Source organism: Chiloscyllium punctatum, chromosome 11, assembly GCF_047496795.1.
Source record: "Chiloscyllium punctatum isolate Juve2018m chromosome 11, sChiPun1.3, whole genome shotgun sequence".
Taxonomy (NCBI): Eukaryota; Metazoa; Chordata; class Chondrichthyes; order Orectolobiformes; family Hemiscylliidae; genus Chiloscyllium; species Chiloscyllium punctatum.
Window position 1 is genome coordinate 67,154,363 of NC_092749.1, and position 18,986 is coordinate 67,173,348.

Sequence of the window (18,986 nt, forward strand, 5' to 3'; positions counted from 1 at the left end):
CAAAATGCAGGACTTCGCATTTATTTAAATTACACTCCATCTGCCACTTCTCAGCCTATCTGATCAAGATCCCATAGTAATCTGAGGTAACCTTCTTTGATGTCCACTACACTTCCAATTTTGATGTCATCTGCAAACCTATGAACTTTACCTCTTATGCACACATCCCAGTCATTTATACACAAGATGAAAATTAGTAGATCCAGCACCAATCCTTGTAATACTCCACTGATCACAGGCTTCCAGTCTGAAAAGCAATCCTCCATCACTACCCTCTGTCTTCGACCTTTTGAGCCAGTTCTGTATCCAAATGGCTAGTTCTCCCTGTATTCCATGAGATCTAGCCTTGCTAATCAGTCTCCCATGGGGTAACTTGTCAAACGCCATACTAAAGTCCATATAAATACGTCTACTGATCTGCCCTCATCAATCCTCTTTGTTACTTCTTCGAAAAGCTCAACCAGGATTATGAGACATGATTTCCCACGCATAAATCCATGTTGACTGTCCCTAATCAGTACTTGTCTTTCCAAATACATGTACATCCTGTCCCTCAGGATTCCCTCCAACAACTTGCCCACCACTGATGTCAGGCTCACTTGTCTGCAGTTCCCTGGCTTGTCCTTACCACCTTTCTTATACAGTGGCACCACATTAGCCAACCTCCAGTCTTCTGGCACATCACCAGTGACTATTGATGATAGTAATATCTCAGCAAGGAGCCCAGCAATCACTTTCCTAGCTTCCCACAGAGTTATAGAGTACATCTCATTATGTTACAAGACATCCAGCACTTCCTCCTCTGTAATAGGAACATTTTTCAAAATGTCACCATCTATTTCCCTACATTCTGAATCTCCATGTCCTTTTCCACAGTAAACACTGATACAAAATACTCATTTAGTACCTCCCCCATCTCCTGTGGCTCCACACAAAGGCCGCCTTGCTGATCTTTGAGGTGCCTTATTCTCTCCCGAGTTACCCTATTACCCTTAACGTATTTGTAAAAGCCCTTTGGATTCTCCTTAAGTCTATTTGTCACCGCTATCTCATGTCCCCTTTTTGCCCTCCTGATTTCCCTCTTAAGTATACTCCTACTTCCTTTATACTCTTCAAAGGATTCACTCAATCTATCTTGTCTATACCTGACATATGTTTCCTTCTTTTTATTAACCAAACCCTCAATTTCTTTCGTCATCCAGCATTCCCTATACTTACCAGCCTTTCCTTTCACCCTAACAGGAATATACTTTCTCTGGATTCTTGTTAACTCATTTCTGAAGACTTCCCATTTTTCATCCATCCCATTACCTGTGAACATCTGCCTCCAATTAGCTTTTGAAAGTTCTTGCCTAATACCAACAAACTTAGGCTTCCTCCAAGTTAGAACTCCAACTTTTAGATTTGGTCTATCCTCTTCCACCACTATTTTAAAACTAATACAATTATGGTCGCTGACCCTAAAGTGCTCCCGCACTGACACCTCGGTCACCTGCCCTACCTTAATTCCCAAGTGTAGATTAAATTTTGCACCTTCTGTAGTAGTTACATCCACATACCGGATCAGAAACTTTCTTGTACACACTTAACAAATTCCTCTCCATCTAAACCTTTAACACTATGGCAGTCCCAGTCTATGTTTGGAAAGTTAAAATCCCCTACCATAGCCACCCTATTGTTCTTACAGATAACTGAGATTGTCTGACAAGTTTGTTTCTCAATTTTCCGCTGACTATTTGGGGATCTACAATACAATCCCAATGAGGTGATCATCCCTTTCTTATTTGTCAGTTCTACCGAAATATCTTCCCTGGATGTATTTCCAGGAATATCCTCTCTCAGTACAGCTGTAATGCTATCCCTTGTCCAAAATGCCATTCCCCATTCTCTCTTGAGTCTGGTTCTGTCCTTCCTGTAACATTTATATCCTGGAACATTAAGCTGCCAGTCCTGTCCATCCCTGAGCCATGTTTCTGTAATTGCTATGATATCCCAGTCCCATGTTCCTATCCATGCCCTGAGTTCATCTGCCTTCCCTGTTTGGCCTCTTGCATTGAAATAAATGCAGTTTGATTTATCAGTCCTACCTTGTTCTCTGCTTTGTCCTTGCCTTTCCTGACTGTTTGACTCACTTCTTTTCTCAAATGTACCAGTCTCAGACTAATCTCTTTATTCAATATCTCCCTGGTTCCCACACCCCCACCTAACTAATTTAAATCATCCCAAGCAGCTCTAGCAAATTTCCCTTCCAATTCATGCAATCCATCCTTCTTGTACCGGTCACTTCTACCCTAGAAGAGATTTCAATGATCCAAAAATATGAATCCTTCTCCCATACACCAGCTACTCAGCCCTGAATTCATCTGCTCTATCCTTTATTCCTGCCCTCACTAGCTCATAGCACCAGGAGTAATCCAGATATTACTACTCTCGATGATCTTGTTTTTAAATTCCTGCCTAATTCTGTACATTTTTCCTTCAGAATCTCATCCTTTTCCCTGACTTTGTCACTGGTTCCAATGTGTACAATGACTTCATGCTCGTCTGTCTGTCCCTTGAGAACATTCTGCACCCTCTCTGAGACATCCTTGATCCTGGCACCAGAGAGGCAACACATCATTCTGATTTTTCACTGTTGGCCACAGAAACTTCTGTCTGTGCCTCGGACTAGAGAGTCCCATAACACAACTGACCTCTTGGAACCCAACCTCCCCCTCATTATATTTGAGCCAGTCTTGATCCCAGAAACTTGGCTGGTCTTGCTACCTTCCCCTGAGATTCCACCACCCTCTACATTTTCCAAAACAGCATACTTGTTTGAAATGAGGGTAGTGACAGAAGACTTCTGCACTAACTGCATACTTCTCTTACCTTTCGTGGAGTTAACCCATCCATATGACTGTATCTGCAACTTTTTTCCCTTCTTATCATTGCCATCCATCACCCCTTGCACTTGTAAATTCCTCATTGCCTCTAACTGTCTCCCCATCCAATCCATTTGATCCAATAGGATTTGCAACTAATGGCATTTATTGCAGATATAATCCTCAGTGACATGTAAACTATCCCTAAACTCACACTTTCGACAAGAAGAGCATATCACACTACTTCTTCCAATCTACAGACAAAAAAATAGCACTGTCTTATTCCTCTATAAAACACTGCTCCAGGCTAACTAAATACATGTGGCTTATATTTTTGAGTTTAATCAAGTGACGTATCTCAGTGAAAATATCAAGAAAGAACCCACTCTGCTCACTACTGCAGACTTACTGTAAGCCCACAGTTAAAAATATTCAGTAAGAGTCAGTGAGTCATAGAGATGTACAGCATGGAAACAGACCCTTTGGTCCAACCCGCCCGTGCCAACCAGATGTCCCAACCCAATTTAGTCCCACCTGCCAACACCTAGCCCATACCGCTCCAAACCCTTCCTATTCATATGTCCATCCAGATGCCTTTTACATTTTGCAATTGTACTAGCCTCTACGACTTCCTTTGGCAACTTATTCTATATACATACCACCCTCTGTGTGAAAACGTTGCCCTTAGGTCTCTTTTATATCTTTCCCCTCTCACCCCAAAAGTACGCACACTAGTTCTGGACTCCCCCACCCCAGGGAAAAGACTTTGTCTATTTATTCTATCCATGCCCCTCATGATTTTATAAACCTCCATAACGTCACCCCTCAGCCTCTGACACTTCAGAGAAAATAGCCTAAGCGTATTCAACTTCTCCCTATAGCTCAACCCTGGCAATATCCTTGTAAATCTTTTCTAGCCCTTTCAAGTTTCACAACATCTTTCTGATAGAAAGGAGACCAGAATTGCATGCAATATTCCAACGTGGCCTAACCAATGTCCAATACAGTCGCAACATGACCTCCCAATTCCTGTACTCAATACTCTGACCAATAAAGGAAAGCATACCAAATGCCTACTTCACTATCCTATCTACCTGTGACTTCACTTTCAAGGAGCTATGAACCTGCATTCCAAGGTCTCTTTGTTCAGCAACACTGAATGGACCTTACCATTAGGTGTATAAATTCTGCTAGGATTTGCTTTCCCAAAATGCAGCACCTCACATTTATCTAAATTAAACTCCATCTGCCACTTCTCAGCTCATTGACCCATCTGATCAAGATCCCGTTGTAATCTGAAGTAACCTTCTTCACTGTCCACTACACCTCCAATTTTGGTGTCAACTGCAAACTTACTAACTATACCTCTTATGCTCACATCCAAATCATTTATATAAATCATGAAAAGTAGGGGACCCAGCACCGATCCTTGTGGCACTCCATTAGACACAGGCTTCCAGTTTGAAAAACAATCTTCCCCCACCATCCTCTGTCTTCTGCCTTTGAGACAGTTCTAGCTCTCCCTGTATTTCATGAGATCTAACCTTGCTAATCAATCTCCCATGGGGAAACTTAGCGAACATCTTACTGAAGTCGATATAGATCACATCTACCGCTCTGCCCTCATCAATCCTCTTTGTTACTTCTTTAAAAGACTCAATCAAGTTTGTGAGACATGATTTCCCACACACAAAGCCATGTTTACTATCACTAATCAGTCCTTGCCTTTCCGATTACATGTACATCCTGTCCCTCAGGGTTCCCTCCAACAACTTGCCCACCACCGAGGTCAGGCTCACTGGTCTATAGTTTGCTGGCTTGTCCTTACCACCCTTGTTAAACAATGGCAACCACGTTTGCCAACCTCCAGTCTTCCAGCACTTCACCTGTGACTATCGATGATACAAATATCTCAGTAAAAGGCCCAGCAATCACTTCTCTAGCTTCCCACAAAGATCTCGGGAACACCTGATCAGGTCCTGGGGATTTATCCACCTTTATGTGTTTAAAGACATCTAGCACTTCCTCCTCTATAATATGGACATTTTTCAAGATGTCACCATCTATTTCCCTACATACTATATGTTCCATGTCCTTTTCCTCAGTAAATACTGATGTAAAATACTTGTTTATCATCTCCTCCATCTCCTACGGCTCCACACGAAGGCTGCCTTGTTGATCTTCGTGGGGCCCTATTTTCTCCCTAGTTATTCTTTTATCCTTAATATATTTGTAAAAACCCTTTGGATTCTCCTTAAATCTATTTGTCAAAGCTATCTCATGCCCCCTTTTTGCCCTGCTGATTTCTCTCTTACATATACTCCTACTGCCTTTATACATTTCTAAGGATTCACTTGATCTATCCTGTCTATACCTGACATACACTTCCTTCTTTTTCTTAACCAAACCCTCAATTTCTTTAGTCACCCAGTATTCCCTCATCTACCAGCCTTTCATTTCACCCTAAAGGAATATTCTTTGTCTGGGCTCTCGTTATCTGTTTCTGTGCTGTGACCTCTCCCAAACAGGTTCCTCCAAGATCAGTTGTGAATTTCACTGTTTGTTAATTTTCCTAGACACACTCTGATGTCCAGCGATACATGAATTCAAACAGCAAAGGCAGTAACTGTGCAGGTTCACTGCTCTGTCAGTTAGCAGTGGGGGTTTCTTTCTCTCTCTCTCTCTCTCTCTCTCTTGCACTGACTTCACCATGTGCTGCCTTTGTCTGTTCCTCACCCTTTTAAAAGTGCTGTTGTTTTGAGTTTTTTTGCCAAAGTTCCAAGACAATGCAAAAGCATATAAAATAGTAATTGCTACTCCTGGAAGTTGAGAAAATCACCTCCAACACCTAAAATGCCTCAAATAAGAAGCAGACAATCCTGTGCATGTTGGATTGTAGAGGGGACAATAAATGTAACAGGGACAACTTAACACATAAGGATAATTGGAGGGATAGGTTACCGCAGGATCCTCAATGGTCACAATCACCTTGATTTCAGGGGACAAATAGTGCCTAATGTTGGTATAACAGAGCTGGGAGCCCATGGCTCAGGGGGTAATTTTGGGACATCAAGACTTAAATTGTTATGAAGGTGTCTTGGATGGTCCTTTTGGCCCTTAATTCCAAGACGTGTTTTCTTAAAAGAGGAGAGATACAGAGACAAGGGAATTTCTGGTGTAAACAATGTCTGTTTGGGATTGATGGGATGTCACACCTAAACTTGTCAAATAAATGTCAAGCACAATGGCCTGTGGTCTCACATGACTACAAAGATACTGACTACAAAGATGACCACTTTATAAACAACAAACAAACCCCAGCGAATTCTGTTTTCATTTGGAGACACATTTCGTGATCATCCCTTTGGAGGGTACACAAAGACTGGGGGAATAAAAAGGCAATTGCAAATGACATTGATAACTCTCATGATTTCAATCCTGTGAGCATTAGAATGGATGGAAGTTCAAAATCATGAACTATCCCATGGTTATCTCTGTGTTGCACGTTAAAAAAAAACTTTCTCACTCTGAGTGCAAGAGTTAGCTAGCTAGCAACCAGTCAAAAGGAAGATTCTCTGCCACTTTGAATGCTGCAAACCAGTTTTTAAAAAAGTGGAATCTCAACAAAGGAACTTAAAATACTAACTAAAAACTGAAAGAACTGTGGATGCTGTGAATCAGAAACAAAAACAGAAATTGCTGGAAAAGCTTAGCAGGTCTGGCGGCATCTGTGGAGAGAATTCTGAGTTAACATTTTTGGTCCAGTGACCCTTCCTCAGAACTGTACGGATTTCTCTCCACAGATGCTGTCACACCTGCTGAGCTTTTGTAGCAATTTTTGTTACAATCTTTACTATTCACCTACGAATGTTAAAATTACTTGTAACCTCTGCAATAACCTCAATGTTGAACTCTCTACTCTTTCTGCCCAATTCAGAGACTAATCCACACATCTGTTTTGTCTTAACTTTTGTCTTTTTGAAATAACCTCTTAATTCTAATGTATATGTAGAGTGTTGTATTACTAATTGCTTTCATGTTGAATAATTAATAATCTCACTCTTTGTTAATCCAGTAAAGCTTTGTTAATTTAACTCATTTTAAAACGTGCATTCATTCATGTTTACGAGAAAGGTATCCAGAAATGATTATGTCTGCAGGAAGTGTCTTTGATTGCAAATTCCATCAATATCGCATGGATTGGTTGGTGTGGCAGCTCGAGGCAATGAGAAATTTACAAGACCTAGGGAGCGTGATGAATGGTAGTTAAATGAAGGGAGAAAAGCCGCAGATACAGTCAGGTAGATGGGTTGACTCCAGGAAAGGTAGGAGGGGTAGTCAGGTAATGCATGAGTCTCCTGTGGCTATCCCCATTTCAAACCAGTATGCTGTTTTGGAAAATTTTAGGGTTGATGAACTGTCAGTATCAACAGTAAGGTTTCTGGTACTGAGGCTGGCTTGAGTGTAATGAAGGGTACGTCAGGTTCCAAGAGATTGATTGTGTTTCAGGATTCTCTAGTCAGAGGCACAGATTGATGTTTCTACAGCAACAGCAAAATATCAGAATGGTGTGTTGCCTCCCTGTGCCAGGATCAAGGATGCCTCAGGGAGGGTGCTGAATGTTCTCAAGGTGGAGAGGGACCAGCAGGAGGTCATTGGATACATTGGAACCAATGACATAGGAAGGGAAAAAGATGAAATTCTGAAGGGAGAATATAGCAAGTTAGGGCAGGAATTTAAAAAGGAAGTCCTTGAGGGTAGTAATATCTGGATTACTCCCAGTGCTACGAGCTAGTGAGGGTCGGAATAGGAGAATGGAGATGAATGCACGGATGAGGAGCTGGTGTGTGGGAGAAGACTTCACATTTTCGGATCATTGGAATCTCTTCTGCAGTAGAAGTGCCTGTACAAGAAGGATGGATTGCACCTGAATTGGAAGGGGACTAATATACTGCCAGGTACAATTGCTAGAGCTGTTCAGAAATATTTAAACTAATAAGATAGAGGGGTGGGACCCAGGGAAATAGTGAGGAAAGAGATCAATCCGAGACTGGTACAGTTGGGAAAAGGAGCAAGTCAGTCAGAAAAGACAGGGACAAAGCAGAGAACAAGGTAGGACTGATAAATTAAACTGCACATTTTAATGCAAGAGGCCTAACAGGGAAGACAGATGAACTCAGAGCATGGTTAGGAACACGGAACTGGGATATCATAACAATTACAGAAACATGGCTGAGGGATGGACAGGACTGGCAGCTTAATGTTCCAGGATACAAATGCTACAGGAAGGACAGAAAGGGAGGCAAGAGAGGAAGGGGAATGGTGTTTTTGATAAGGGATTGCCTTATAGCTGTACTGAGGGAGGATATTCCCTGAAATACATCCAGGGAAGTTATTTGGATTAAACTGAGAAATAAGAAAGGGATAATCACATTATTGGGATTGTATTATAGATCCCTTAATAGTCAGCTGGAAATTGAGAAACAAATTTGTAATGTGATTTCAGTTATCTGTAAGGATAATAACGTGGTTATGGTAGGGGATTTTAACTTTCCAAACATAGACTGAGACTGCCATAATGTTAAGGGTTTAGATGGAGAGGAATTTGTTAAGTGTGTACAAGACAATTTTCTGATTCAGTATGTGGATGTACCAACTAGAGAAGGTGCAAAACTTGACCTACTCTTGGGAAATAAGGCAGGGCAGGAGACTGAGGTGTCAGTGGGGGTCAGCAACCATAATTGTATTAGTTTTAAAACAGTGATGGAAAAGGATAGACCGCATCTAAAAGTTGAAGTTCTAACTTGGAGGAGGCCTCAGTTTGTTGGTATTAGGCAGAAACTTTCAAAAGCTAATTTGGGGCTGATGTTTGCAAATGATTTGGATATGAACATGGGAGGTATAGTTAGTTAGTAAGTTGGCAGATGAAACCAAAATTGGAGGTGTAGTGGGCAGTAAGGAAGGGTTACCTCAGATTACAACAGGATCTTGATCAGATGGGTCAATGAGCTGAGGAGTGGCAGATGGAGTTCAATTTAAATAAATGCAAGGTGCTGCATTTTGGGAAACCTGTGCCCACACCTTCTCCCTCACCTCCATCCAAGGCCCCAAAGGAGCCTTCCACATCCATCAAAGTTTTACCTGCACATCCACCAATATCATTTATTGTATCCGTTGCTCCCGGTGCAGTGTCCTCTGCATTGGGGAGACTGGACGCCTCCTAGCAGAGCGCTTTAGGGAACATCTCCGGGACACCCGCACCAATCAACCACACCGCCCTGTGGCCCAACATTTCAACTCCCCCTCCCACTCAGCTGAGGACATGAAGGTTCTGGGCCTCCTCCACTGCCACTCCCTCACTACCCGACGCCTGGAGGAAGAACGCCTCATCTTCTGCCTTGGAACACTTTAACCCCAGGGCATCAATGTGGACTTTACCAGTTTCCTTATTTCCCCTTCCCCCCCCTTACCCCAGTTCCAAACTTCCAGCTCAGCACTGTCCCCATGACTTGTCCTACCTGCCTATCTTCCTTCCTACCTGTCCACTCCACCCTCCTCTCTGACCTATCACCTTCATCCCCTCACCCAATCACCTATTGTACTCTATGCTATTTTCTCCCCACCCCCACCGTCCTCTCATTTATCTCTCCATCCTGCAGGCACTCTGCCTGTATTCCTGATGAAGGGCTTTTGCCCAAAACGTTGATTATCCTGCTCCTCGGATGCTGCCTGAACTGCTGTGCTTTTCCAGCACCACTCTCATCTAGACTCTGGTTTCCAGCATCTGCAGTCCTTGTTTTTACCTATAGAGAAAGGGAGCCTGTTCATCCATTCTTGTTTTGGATTTTAACAACTTGGAGTACTCTGTCTGGAATGATAATAAATCAGGAACCTGAGCCGGGATCTGAACATAATAAATTGGGAGTCCTCGCCATGACTTAAACCCACAGGCAAAACAAAAGAATTTGAGTGAGTAAATGATCACTTTGAAATCAGTTTTAAAATGACAAAAAGCTTCAAAAGACTTCCTGACTTAGGACTGCTACAATGGGAAATGTCTGCATTCAATGCCAACTTGTTGCGAGCAGAATTAATGGATGTCACTTTTGAGAATTTAAATATTCTGTTCCTCAAGCAGTGAAAAGATCTAGCGAGGCACTTGCTTTAGAATTTTACCAGAACACCAAAAAACCCCCAAATTTTCAAAGGTGTCGCTAATAGTTTACAATGACGACTGAGGATGATGCAAAAATTTAGAATAATGGTTGGGAGATTAAAATTGAAGCTACATAAATTAGAATTTCAAGGTAAAGTGAAGGAATTAGGAAAAGAGGGAGAAAATTTAAAAAGTGGAAAGAGTATTACAAGGAACATGCTGAAGCCACAATTGTTTGCAATGACCTCATCAGGAAAGTGAATGCACTGTCGACAAGTATGAGGATGACACAAAAATAGGTGAGAAGGTCAGGCGTCAGGATGATATGAAGAGTTTTGCAGAAGGATAGAGACAGACCATAAGCAGAGTAAGCCATTCAGTCCATCTAGGTAAAAACAATGACTGCAGATGCTGAAAATCAAATACTGGATTAGTGGTGCTGGAAGAGCACAGCAGTTCAGGCAGCATCCAACGAGCAGCGAAATCAACGTTTCGGGCAAAAGCCCTTCATCAGGAATAAAGGCCGCCGCTCCCTCACCACCAGACGCCTGGAGGAAGAACGCCTCATCTTCCGCCTCGGAACACTTCAACCCCAGGGCATCAATGTGGACTTCAACAGCTTCCTCATTTCCCCTTCCCCCACCTCATCCTAGTTTCAAACTACCAGCTCAGTTACTGCCTCCTTGACTTGTCCAACTGCCTATCTTCTTTTCCACCTATCCACTCCACCCTCTCCTCCTTGACCTATCACCTTCATCTCCTCCCCCACTCACCCATTATACTCTATGCTACTCTCTCCCCACCCCCACCCTCCTCTAGCTTATCTCTCCATGCTTCAGGCTCACTGCCTTTATTCCTGATGAAGGGCTTTTGCCCGAAACGTTGATTTCGCTGCTCGTTGGATGCTGCCTGAACTGCTGTGCTCTTCCAGCACCACTAATCCAGTATTCAGTCCATCTAGTCTGCCCTGCCATTCAATGATGCTCTGATAGTCCTCAACACTTTCCTGTTTTCTTTCCAACAAACCTTGATCCCCTACTGATTAAAAATGTGCCTATCTCAGCCTTGAATATGCTTAATGATCCAACGCCAACAGCCCTTTGTGGTAAAGAATTCCACAGAATTAGCATATTTTCAGAGAAAATACATCCTTCTCCTCTATGTCCGAACTAGGCGACTCCTTACTCTGAGATTATGTCATCTGGTCGAACACCCCACCCCCACTCCCAAACCCACCCCCATCCCCCATATGTGGAAAGAATGCCTCTGCAGGTACCTTGTCAAGCCCCCTGAAAATCTTATATGTTTTAGTCAGAATTTTTAAACGGGAGCAACGTAAGTCATATACTCTTAAAATGTCTGGTGGTCTTGTCTTGTAAAATGCATACTCCCTGGCCACTCTGCATCATTAAACCCCTGGCACCTCCCTGGCACAGTCAGTGGCAGCTACAGCTTTGCACACAGACGGACACAAACATGAGGAATTGTTATTGAGGAGGGCCAAAATGCAAGCAGAACACAAAGCCTTGTGTACATGGTGATTCCTCAGTTGAAGTTGATGTCAGGCAGGGTGGAAATGGAGGGACTGGCCATTTCTACTTTGCTGAGTGGAAACCGACGAGGGTCCTGAATGTGGTTCCTGCTCTGGCTGTGCATCTCCTGGAGCAGCTACTGTCTCCTTGTGAGGATGGAGCAATTGGGATCAAAGTTCCCCAGCCCCTTCATCACCAGGTCTTTGGTCCCGAGGATTAATGGGTGGGATGATGGAGTGCAGGTGTATGATCTTGGCAGAGGAGCATTGTGCTCTTTGCTGCTCCTGGTCATCCCTGGACACATAGACAAAGTCCCTGATTGCAGACACTACAGTGTCCCATGCTCTCTCAGCCTAAGATCAACCCTGAGATGTTAGTATCTGAGCTGGGGTTTGCAGATGGAGTACAGAAGGCAGTCTTGCCAATACTTCCTCATAGGCCTTGGTACTCTCACCTTCAGAGGTTGAGGACAAGGCTTCTGATGGAGATGGTTCATTCTCCACAGCGATTGAGGCTTCCGCAACCTGTAAGAGAGAGATGGTGTCACAGTCAGCAGTTTGAAATGGCACCCCATGGCTGTGATGGACGCAGAGTTAATGGGGGAGCAGGGGTGGCATGCAGAATGTGACTTACATTTTGATGGGACAGGGGTATTTCCCCCTTCCCATAGGAATGATCCTAGTCTTCTCCTGCAAGGGGCAAAATTCTCTTTGCATGTTGTGGGCTGTCTTGAGAGTGTGTTAGCATAATGCAGCTGACTTCACAAACAGAAAAAAAGATTACATTCAATAAATGTACAAGTCAGCAGAGATTATTGGTGTCACATCTCACTGTCTGCGTCAAATATCCTGAGAGTTGCAATGATGCCTATTATCCTGGATAACTCTCAGGTTTCTGCTTCATTTCCAGGGTCATGATGTCTGCACAGAGACAAATGCTACCTTCTGCAAGTTTGACTGCTAACTGTATTATACAACATCCTGACTGAGGCAGAATGTAGTTACAATGCAGTTCATTGTAAGACCAGGACATCTTAGAGCAGATGATAAGCCTCCTGCAAATGCTTGGATTGGTCTAGAAGTGAGAACTAACTAGTGTTTTCAGGCATGGCTAAACAGAGATACCCGCGACTAGATTGGGATTTTCATGGTGACTTGTTGATTTTCAGATGGCCCCACACTAGGACTGAACTATTAGCTTCTTCTTATACTGGTCCTCAAGTGTGTCACAGGGGGAGGAATTGAAATGGACAATGTGGAAGGGGAAGAGAAATCCTCAGCCTGTGTCATCAGGCATCTGTCTGTCGCCTCCCGCTTTTAAATTTTGCATAAAAACTTAAAATGAACCGATCTGTAGCTGGAAACCAAGGAGGTGGCTGAATGTGACGGATTAACCTGATACCTGCCCCAAACATCAGTGTGCAGGATGCCAAAATCTATTTACTATTTCAGAGAGCCTGCTTGAATGTAAGCTGTCCTACTCTATCTATTGCACTTATTTTATGCCACAATATATCCTATTTCAACCCTTGCAAATCTTACATAATAGGCTGACTTGCATCACATTGATGGCCAGCAAAATTTGAAACTAAACAATCATATGGCTGAAGATTAGAACAAAGAACAAAGAATAGTGTAGCACAGGAACAGGCCCACCAAGTCTGCATCGACACATGATGCCTTTCTAAACTAGAAACATTTGCGCCCACACAGTCCATATCCCTCTATTCCCTGCCTATTCATAAATCTGTCAAAATGTCTCTTAAACATTGCTATTGTATCCACCACTATCACCTCCTCTGGCAATGCATTCCAGGCACTTACCACCCTCTGAGGAAAATAAACTTGCCTATCACCTCTCTTTTAAACTTACCCCCTTTTACCTTAAACCTATGTCCCTAGTAATTGATATTTCTACCCCGGGAAAAAAGACACCAATGATCCATTCTATCTGTGCCTCTCATAATTTTGTAAACTTCTGCCTGTCAGCCCTATCCTTCAACATTCAAATGAAAACAGATCAAGTGTGTTGAATCTCTCCTCATAGCTAATACCCTCCAAACTGGGAAACATCCTGGTACCCTCTCCAGGGGTTCCCATCCTCCTGGCAGAGCAATGACCAGAACTGTACACAATATTTCAAATGCTGCCTAATTAAAATTCGATACAGCTGCAACATGATTTGCCAAATGTTATACTCTGTGCCCTGACTGATGAAGACAAACATGCCATATGCTTTCTTGACCACTTGATCCACTTCTGTTGCCATTTTCAGAGAACTGTGGACTTTCTGTATGTTGATGCTACTAAGGGGTTCTGCCATTTACTGTATAATTCCCTCCTGCATTAGACTTTCCAAACATCATTGAAGAAGACTCTTAGGATTAAGATGTACACACATTTGGAAAAATATGGACTTATTAGTGATAGGCAGTGTGGTTTTGTGTGGGGAAGGTCAAGTCTCACAAAGTTGATTGAGTTTTTTGAGAAAGTGACAAAAATAATTGATGAAGTAAGGGTAGTAGACATTATCCATATGGACCTTTGCAAGGCCTTGGACAAGATCCCTCATAGCAGGTCGATACAAAAGGTGAGGTCTCGTGGGATCTGCGATGAACTGGTAAGATGGATACAGAACTGGCTCAGTCATATCAGACAGAGAGTTGCAGTAGAAGGATGTTTTTCTGACTGGAGATCTGTGACCAGTGATGTTCTGTGGCGATCAGTACTGGGACTCTTGTTGTCCTTCTACTGCAACTCTCTGTCCTATATGACTGAGCCAGTTCTGTGTCCATCTTACCAGCTCTTCGCTGATCCCACGTTACCTCGCCTTTTGTATTGACCTGCTATGAGGGATCTTGTCCAAGGCCTTGCAAAGGCCTATATGGACAATGTCTACTACCCTTACCTCAGCAATAATTTTTGTCACTTCCTCAAAAATATCCAATCAACTTTGTGAGACTTGACCTTCCCCATACAAAACCATGCTGCCTATCACTAATAAGTCTACATTTTGTCCAAATGTGTGTACATCTTAACCCTAAGAATCTTCTTCAATGATTTCTCTACCACTGATGTAAGGTTCACCAGCCTATAACTGCCCAGATTTTTCTTGTTGTCTTTCTTAAACAAAGGAACAACATTGGCTATTTTCCAGTCCTCTGGGACCTCTCCTGTAAGTAAAGAGGATAATACAATTTTGTACATGGTCTTAGCAATTTCCTCACCTGCGTCCCTCAACATTCTGCGTTGATTCCATCAGGTTTTGGGGACTCGTATACCTTAGTGCTTTTTGAAACAATCTACACTTCCTCCTTCTTTATATTGACGTGCCCTAGAATATCAACATACCTCTCTACAGACTCGCCATCCACCATGCTCTTCTCCCTTGTGTATATCAACGCAACGTATTTGTTAAAGACCTCAATCACTTCCTCTGGCCCCACTCATAAATTCCCTTCTTTGTCCTTGAGTGGACTTAACCCTTTCCCTAGCTATCCTCTTGCTCCTAATATATGTATAAAGCACTTTGGGATTTTCTTTATTCCTGTTTGCCAAAGATCTGTCATGGCCCCTTTCAGCCCTCCTAATTCTTTGTTTAAGTTCTTTCCTGTTATCTCTATGCTCGTCGCGAGCCCTGTCTGTTTTTAGTTTCCAAAACCTTACCGATGCCTTTTTTTTAATTAAACTTTCAATTTCTCTTTTCTCCAAGGTTCCCAAATCTTGCCATCTTTATCCTTGATTTTCAAGTGTCAAGAGTAGCTCAATTTGTCATTTCTACCATATACAATTGATATAGTCAAAACAAAACAGCATTCCTCTAGGACCAAGGTGCTACATGGACAGCACAAACTATACGACCATACACAGGGTGGCATAAAGTGAGTAAGAAGTGCAAAACATGCAAGACAGCACGTACTGTGAAGACAATAGGCACAGTGGTATATAAATTGCCATGTATTAAAAGAATGATAATTAATAAAACATTGTTCTAGCAGCAATTCGAAGTCGTGCAGAGTTTCAGATGGAATAGAGTCTGATCATACTGTGTTCAGGAGCCTGATGGCTTTGGGGAAGAAACTGTTGCACCATCTGGCTGTGAGAGACCGAATGCTCTGGTATCTTCTGCCAGATGGCAGGAGGGAGAAGAATTTGAGTGAGAGATGTGTGGGGTCTTCCACAATGCTCTTAGCCTTTTGGATGCAGCGTGTGGTGTAAATGTTTGTAATGGAGGGGACATGCTGGTTCTGAACTCTAATCAACTGGCATTTTAAAGATTTCCACGTGAGATGTGGATTTACCCCCAAACAGCTGCTCCCAGTCCACATTCCCTAGTTCTTGCCTAATATTGTGGTCGTTAGCCTACCACCAATCTTCCCTACTTTCACCGAGGGTATGAATAGGAAGGGTTTAGGGGCGATATAGGCCAAGTGCTGGCAAATGAGACTCGATTAATTTAGGATATCCGGTTGGCATGGACAAGTTGGAGGGAAAGGTCTGTCTCTGTGCTGTACAGTTCTATGACTCTATGACTCTATGATTACTCTTATCCTTCTACAGAAGTAACATAAAACTTGCAGAATTATGGTCCCTGTTCCTGAAATGCTTCCCAACTGAAACTTGGATAACCTGCTCAGACTCATTCCACAATACCAGGCCTGTTACAGCCCCTTCCCCAGTTAAACTATATACATATTATTTCAAAAAGCTGTACTGGACACACCTAACAAATTCTCTCCCAGCAAGACCTCTGGCATTGAATGAGTCCCAATCAATGTTTGGGAAGTTAAAACTACCAACCACAACAACCATATGGCTTTCCCACCTTTCCATAATCTGTCCGCATACCTGTTCCTCTATCACCTGCTGTTGGGAGACCTGTAGTACAATCCCAAAGTGTTTGTGCCCTTCCTATTCCTGAGCTCTACCCATTTACCCTTTATGCATGAGTCCTCCAAGGTGCTGTCCCTCTGTACAGTTATGATATTTTCCCTTATCAATAACACAACTACCCCAGCTCTTTTACATCCCTCTCTATCTCACCTGAAACATCTAAATTTCAGCATGTTAAGCTGCAAGTCTTGTCCCTGTCTCAACCAAGTCTCTGTAATAGTTACAACCTCTTAGTTACATGTATTAATCCAAGCTTTAAATTCATCTGCCTTACCTGATATACGTGTCACATTAAAACCAATACACCTCAGACCACCAGTCCTGTCATGTTCAGCAACCTCTCCCTGTCAGTTCTCCCTCTTAGTCTGACTGATCTTAGTTTCTAACTCCTTCTTATGTCATTTTATTTGCTGACCTACTGCTCTAGTTCCCACTCTTCTGCCATGTGAATTTAAACCCACCGTATGTGGCACTTGCGAACCTTCCTGGCAGGATATCTGTGCCCCTCCAGTTCAGGTCCAACCTGTCCTTCTTGTACAGGTCTTACTTGCTCTGGAAAACATCCCAATGATACACTTACCTGAAGTTCTCCATCCTATATATCTGTAGCCACATATTAAGTATACTAGCTTCCTATTACTGTTCTCACGTGCACGTGGCACAGGAAATAATCCCAAGGTTACAGATGTAGAGGTCCTGCTTTTCAACTTGCTATCTAACTCCCTGAAATCCCATCACAGCATCTCATCTTTCTTTCTACATATGTCGTCAGTACCAATATGGACCACAGCCTCTGGTTGCTCACCCTTCCCCTTCAGAATGTTCAGTGCCTGCTCAGAGACAGCCTTTTCCTGGCACCAGGGAGGCAACACACTATCCTGGAATCTTGCTTGCTGCTACAGAAACCACTGTTTGTGCCCCTGACTACAGAGTCTCTTATCACTACTGCTCACCTACACTTTGACCCTCCCTGCTATACAACAGTGCCAGTCATAGTGCCAATCACTGTTGCTCCGGTTTTTCTCTGAGAGGCCATCATCCCCAACAGTATCCAAAGCAGTATACCTCTTTGAGAGGGGAATGGACACAGTGGAATTCTACACTGCCTGCCCACGCTTACTCATCTTCCTGGTGGTCACCCAACTCTTGTCTGTCTGTGTGGACATTACTGGTGGTGTGACCAGATCACTAAATGTGCTATTGATGACATTCTCAGCCTCATAGTGAGTCCATCTGCAGTGCCAGGCACTCTATGTGGCAAATCAGGAGCTGCAGCTGAACACATTTCCTGTCAACTACATGGTCAACTACAAACAATAATCCAGGAACTGATTACACAACTTTACCCACTAGTCTCTCACTCTCACTCTCGATTCCTAGCTGACTACAACTACAAAAAGTGTGTACATTATCCCTTCCCAGACAATACTCATTTAGTCTGGTTCCTGGGGAACCAAGCCTGGGTCACATTTTGAGTCATGACATCACTTCTGGGATCTACCCCAGATTCACACTGACAGACCCCATTCCTCAGGTATTTATCCTGCTGCTGTTATTCACCTCCAGATTTACTCTCCTTCACTCTGTTGCTGCTGTTGTCACTGGTTAGACATACCAAGCAGGTGGCCAGTGGATTAGCCAACAATTTGTTAACTGTCTCTCTAAGTTGGCTGTCAGGTAGCTGCGCTGGATGAGTCTTATGATTTGTGATAACATGTTTCCAAGTGGAAGATCTCACAAAGGCAACCAAATAATGGAGCAGGGTAATGGAAGGGAGGCAGAGTAGAAAAGCACATCATTGCGATAGGCCTGACCTACAAAATCTCCTGAGGCTGAGGACAGAATGATAGCTGGATATCCATAGATGGAAGCAGCAAAATAACTATCAGTGCAGTATTGTGGTATGAGCACTGATTGATTGATTAACCCTCAGGACTGCAGACTGGTGCTTGAAAACCTTCAGTGACCTGAAAAGGACATTCAAGAAGGTCCTTATTTTGTCTTATTAGGAAGCATACTGGAAAATAGGGAGACCATGGAGACAGCAATCTGCTTGAAAGTTTCAGGTGACATTGTGTAGGCCTCTCATCTGTAGGCCTGCTCTACATCTGTTTCTGAGTTGGTGATTGAAATTATGAGTCATTTCTGGAGGGGATATCCCTGGTTATCAGCCAACCAGGCTATGACCCATTGGCCTAACTGAAATAGAAGTGGGACATAGTATTCTCCCTGACTACTAGCATCATGGTTTGCCTGAGTGAGTTTATCAAAAGGCAGGTCGTGTGCTGGGGCAGACCAACCAACATAGGACCCTGATTTTAATACAATAGCAAGGTTTATTTTTTTAAATACTACCACTGCCTATCCTGGAAGTTACGCTTCCTGGACAGAATGGACTCATGCGTAGCAGGTCGTATTTGACTCATTAATATGACATATCTTCAGAAAGAAACAAGTTAGGCTCAATAGAAACATAGGTCCTGATATCCTCAAACACTGTAATGAAAAGGGTGCAAAACAGTGAGGTCTCATTGTTGTAAAA

At 43.0% G+C, this 18,986-nt stretch overlaps 1 long non-coding RNA gene across 1 annotated transcript in view; it reads left to right on the plus strand.

Moving 5' to 3' along the window:
* Positions 1-18,986, plus strand: part of LOC140483065 (uncharacterized) — a 239,504-nt gene that overhangs the window by 51,392 nt on the left and 169,126 nt on the right. The window lies entirely within an intron of this gene.